This window comes from Cupressus sempervirens, chromosome 6, assembly GCF_028749045.1.
Source record: "Cupressus sempervirens isolate cs-2001-9-10 chromosome 6, ASM2874904v1, whole genome shotgun sequence".
In the NCBI taxonomy this organism is placed as follows: Eukaryota; Viridiplantae; Streptophyta; class Pinopsida; order Cupressales; family Cupressaceae; genus Cupressus; species Cupressus sempervirens.
Window position 1 is genome coordinate 31,285,635 of NC_143123.1, and position 6,000 is coordinate 31,291,634.

Consider the following 6,000-nt stretch of genomic DNA (forward strand, 5'->3'; position numbering starts at 1 on the left):
AGGAAAAGATTCTAATAGGCTCATAACTTTTCCTCCTCATCATAACTCACAATCTTAAGGGTTTATTAGAGGTAGAATTAATATGGCACATATTCTAATGTGCCATAGGTTTATAAGATTGTGTCAAAACTATCAAATGAATGATATAGATCACTATTTTACATCATTATGAGAGTTTCTCAAGGATATTATCTTACGTAATGTCATATTTGTGAATAGAAAAGAATAAATTCACTACCTCTTGCATTATCATTGAAAAATACCAACCACATTAACATGCTCCTAAATGATAGATTTATAAATTGTGATATTTTTTAGTTCATTGTCTTATATTGAATAATGGTTTGGATCCTTTAAAGAATTGTGCTTTTGATAGTTGTGGGTACATGTGGCCCTCACCATTATATGATAGTTTCATGAGAGGCAATAAAAGTGAAGTCAAAGTAAATAGATAAGGTAAAAAAGTATATTTTAGAATGACAATAAGTGAATAGACTCTACACAATGCATTGAGGACAGTTTTCCAAAGAGAGATCTGAGAAACTCATACGATATATGCAATAATTAGTAGATAATGGTAAATAAATATCAAAGTAGAGAACATTTTTTTGAATATGATAGGGAATAATTATGGAAAGTGTTACATTCCAAGTAATGATTGGTTGGAATGTATGTCATAGACTAAAGGAGATGATATTCATGAAGGGTTTTAGATAAAAGGCTACTATAATTGTCAAAACGACGTTAATGATAATCAATGCATAAGGTAAATGTTGGTCTCAGATTGGTTTTGACAATTGAGTGTCAACACACTTAACCAATTCTCAAGATGATGCCAAGTATAATGCATAAGTTGAGCTATAGGGTGTACCAAACTAGAGAATCCCATAGGCACCAAGTGAAGTTTAAGTGTCGAGTGATGAGTGATGTTGAGAAAAACATAATTACTATAGGAGCTGAGTGAGATAAATTCCCTATATGTGTTGAGCATCAGCAACTAGTAAGTGTTGAGTAACATAGAATCAACATATTAGTTCGTATCTTCACAAACTCAGATGTAAAAAATTTTTGAAGTTGACACAGGATGAATCTCGAACGATCTTGAGGATAAGATCAAATATTTTGCATTACCTATGTAATTACCATGCAACCAATAAGAAAAATGGAGAAGGCATGCAACCAATAGGAAAAGTGCAAGAATTAAGTGAGAAATGAAGAGTAAATATTGATCATAGTTTCATACCTAATCCTAAGTCTTCAAAATATTTAAAAGGAGGAGAATACCCCATTATATGTGGATGTGTGAGAAGTGTATGGGTGAATTACAACAAAGTTCAGAGGAGTGTTTAAAGACTGAGAAAGAATAGAGTAGCATTGTAGCATTCAATTGATCGAGAACAACATATTAGAGTTTAAAAGAGAGACATTTTAGATCAAGAAAGGATCAGAATAGATAGAGCAAAACAAGGATCTAGAATAAGAAATTAAGGACTGGAAGTAATCAAGTCAAGACATTCTTCTATACTTTCTTATCATTGTATTATAACAATGAAAATACTATGTTGATAGGTTGGCCTAACATCAATATTGGTTTAAAATCCATATTGTAGATCCTTAACAGGATTGTAAATCCTTTAAAAGGGTGGCATTCGAAGTGAACATTTGTAAATCCTTTAACTAGGCCTCTTTTGATAGGGTATAAAGTCTTTAATAGGACATGCCTTTCATAGGGCAGATCATTGGAAGTGGTCAAACTTTGTAACCTTGAATAGTTACATATTGTTGCAGTGATACTTTGTGGGTGTCATCCCCACCCCAATTTTACCTTCTCATTTTGGAGGGTTTTTGGGTTACCAAATCATGTGTTATCTATTTTCATGCATGTGTTTACTTTCATGTTTATTAGATGGATTAGATGCATGTGAAAGATCTCAGTTAAAAGGTTTTGAAAATGTTAAAGTTAGTTACTTCTGATTCACCCCCCCTCTCAGATGTAAACCTTCTCACTTGTGAATTCCAACAATTGTTATTAGAGCTAACTTCTCACAAAGAGGAGCCTTACTGATTTGACAAAAAAGATCGATAAATGGAAGTTTACAAACTTGGGAAGATCATAGAGAATCAGGCAATTGACATACAACTTGCTTTACATACTTTGGAAAAGGCTAGAGAAGAACTAAGAAAATCATTAAAGAGAAGAAGAGACATTGCCATAGCTAAAATGATACACAATACAAGGAGATTGACACCTCAAAATTGTTTGTAAATGGAGATTCAAAAGAGTTTAATGCAACAATAGCAAAACTAATGGAGAAGAATAGAGCCTACGCAGAAGAAATCAGAACACTCAAGATTGAACAAGAGTCACAAGCCATGATGCTTTGTGAGGTGATTGAATAGAAGAAAAGAGCCATTGAAGATAAGGCTATGCTAGAAGAAGAAAAGAGAAATCTTGTCAATAGACTAGAAGAAAAGTCAATTGAACTTACAAGAATTTCAAACATGTAGTTGGACACCCTAAGCCAGATGATGAATGCACATCATGAACTAAACATCAAGGATATTGAGATCTCTACACTAAAGATGCAAAATGAACAACTGCAAAATGACCTAAAAAGAGAAAAGGAAATTGCAGAGAGCTTCAATAAACCCAATGAGGCCATCAAATACTTTGAGCAGCTATTGAAATCACCAATGGTTGGCAACGATACTTTAGGACTAGGACACACAAGCACCGAACAAGGAGAATCATCCAAGATTGTAGAAGAAAGGAGTAAGAAAGGTAAGAACACTAAACCTACTTGTCATTTCTATGGTAAAAAGGGACATTCCTCTAATGTATGTAGGAGCAAGAATACCCATCATCATGACAAACCTAAGAATGTGAGTCACTATCACAAGTGAAAGAAGCAAGGACATCAAGCATATGACTGTAGGACTAAGACTATCAAAACACCAAGTTTTAAAGGTCGCTACTACAATTGCAAGAAGTATGGACATAGAGCTTTTGAGTGCAAATCAAAGCCTATGTGGACACCTAATTAGCCAACAAGGGGAAATAACCATGGACATCACTACAATTGTGACTACAACACTAGGTATAGCTGTCATTACTATCAATAATATGGACACATTCCTAAAAATTGCATAAGAACACATTTTAGTGGAAACTACAGTAGATGTTTGAGTCAAACCACATGTCTTAATTGCCTGAAGATTGGTCATATCGGTAGGAATTGCCCAACAAGGTCAAAAACATCCTATTCAAAGAACAACGAAGGCAAAGAGAAGGTAGATGTCGAACACATTAGAGGAGAAATGAATAAGACATGGAAGAAGAAAGATGGGTGTAGCACATCAAATGAAGGGATTAATTCACCTAAAAGGTCAAGTGGTCACACTTCATCAAACTAAGCAAGAGAAGGCATGAGGGATTGATTTACAAAGCTTTATCATACATTAGTTCCTAAACAAGCAAAGGATTGAAAGGAAGAGATGAACATGAACAAAGATGCAAAGTTAAAATTTTCAAGATATCACAAGTGTTGCCAAGTTTTCGTCAATGTCGAGTAAAATCCTAGTGCATGTCAAGTTGATAGTGGAAGTCGAGTAAAGAAAAAAATTCAATTGAAGCTGAGTGAGGAATACTCCTATGTATGTTGAGTGATGAAAAGCCAATGGAAGCCAAGCAATGTAGAAATCCTTCAGAAGCTAAGTGGTCATGTGTAAATGCACAAAGCATTAAATGCAATGAAAATAGGGTTTATCGCATTTTCAATCATTTTTCTTAATCACGAATGAAGAGAAAAGATGAGAAAGAATGTAGAGCAACTTCATAGTAGAGAATCTAATATTTAAGCAGATTCCAAGAAAATTTCAACACAATTTCATCGATCTCGAGGTATTTATGTTTGGTTGATTTATAGAGTTTCATATTTTCTTCATGTGCAAACTATAGATTGTATAGATGGCTTCTAGCTCTAGGAAAAATTAGGAGAAGGAACCTTTTGAAGTCTAGCTTGTGTCCACTGAGGTAAAACAACCTAATTTCCACCCAATACTAGAGGTGGCATATAAAAATGATTTAGTTGGAGCCCTATCTATCATACCCCCTAAGGTAGTTATGGTTCAAGATGTTAGGAAATGCTATAATTGCAAGATTGGAGCCATAGGTGACATGGAAATGAGGGAAGCCTATGAGAGACTATGCGATAATGGAGTATTGAAGGAAGAATATTAGATTGTTGAGAAGAAGGGTTTAATGTGTGCCCTAGAATTCCCTACAGTGTTCAAGACTAAATGGATTAGGCTAGTACTTAGTAGAATACTTTATGGAAGCTTATAGTTGGAGGATGGTCCAGTGAAAATCAAAAAGAGAATTGTCCATAGAGTGACAGGGTATCCAACCCTATATCAGCTGAAAACTCTTTGGAGTGATTCTAAGAAGGCAATTTAGAAAAATACTAGTTCTAACTAGAAAAAAAGAGGGATGACAATAGACACCATTCAAGACCCTCTAGTTGACTTTGTTGTTAGGGTGATTGCACACAAATTCTACCAATCTAGTGGACTTAAAAGTGTGCCTTACATTGTAGTGGATGTAGGCTATAAATTGGTGAAAAAAGATCATACTTTTTATCTTGCAGAACTACAACTACAACACATTAATGAAAATTTAGTAGCTATAAGGATAAACAAGGGAGCCTAATGCAAATTTGGTGCTATTTTTATTTTTATATTCTTTTATGTTCAGAATGAGTTTCCTTCTTTTTGAAAAGTTGCATGGAAAATTAATAGGTCAATAATAGATCAAGTTAATGAATACATAGAGTAGATGGTAGCTAATTTTGAGACCCTTATGACTAGCTATTTTGAAGACTTCAAGAAGAAAATGAAGAAAAGGCTAAGAATACCATTTTCCTTAGTAGAGAAACATGTAAATGATGCATGCTTTCTTGTAGATATTGACTATACATACATTCAAGCTGCCATACCAAGAGTGAGATCATTAAGACCTCCTGGATATGAAATAAATATAGATGAGGCAGCAACAACAATAATCACACTACTAGCATAAGAAGTAAACAAAAGTGCACAACATTTCAGAAGCTATGATGTGGTGAGGTCAAAAGTGGATATGGAGTTAAAAACTACGTTCACACTAAAAAAGAAAGAAAAACATCTGAAGAAACTCAAAACAAAATTTGGTGAGGGCACTATGGAAGCAGAAAAAGAAGAAGAAGGTGAAGAAGCCAAGGATGATGAAGAGGAACAAGTTCAAGGACCACTTACTTTAACTCAAGGAATGGGGGAGGATGCTAAAGAGGAGGAAGGCAGAGTACGAAGTATTGGTGTTTTAAGAAGTGCTAAAACTACTAAGCGACAAAATGCTTAATACCAAAATGATAGTACATACACAATCGAAAGACTAGCCTATTCTTATTAACAATTGCATATGTAAGGTATTTGTACCTAACTTCAACAAAACCATAGATGGTTTTCTACTCTTTTGGCTCTGCAAAACCAGGGTGGGTGTACCCCGGGATGGTTCAAAATTGAAACAAATATGTGAGGATTGTTCTTAGTTTCATTCTGATTCTCATTTCAAGATCCTTGAACATATACATAATTCTTACTAACTTGTTAAAACACATCCCATAAATAGATATGGCCAAGAATTCTTCTATAGATCTACAAATCTTTTCAATAACAATGGCTAACTGAAGCTAAAAAATTCCATACAGACAAGTGCTAGCCAACTTTGAAGATCTACAAGGAATAAAAGTAAAATTTGATTTGATGATGCATTTGAAAAACCATTTGTAAGATATTTCTCCTTCAACTGAAATAACTTGATCAGTGCCTAATCCATTGGGGTTCAGAGTCTATAGAAAATTCTTAGATCTAATTTGTTGCCTTACAACAAATTCTATGAGCAATTCTTATCACAACTTATCATTCAAAAATCCTTTTCAATACTTAAGTAATCTTATCACATTC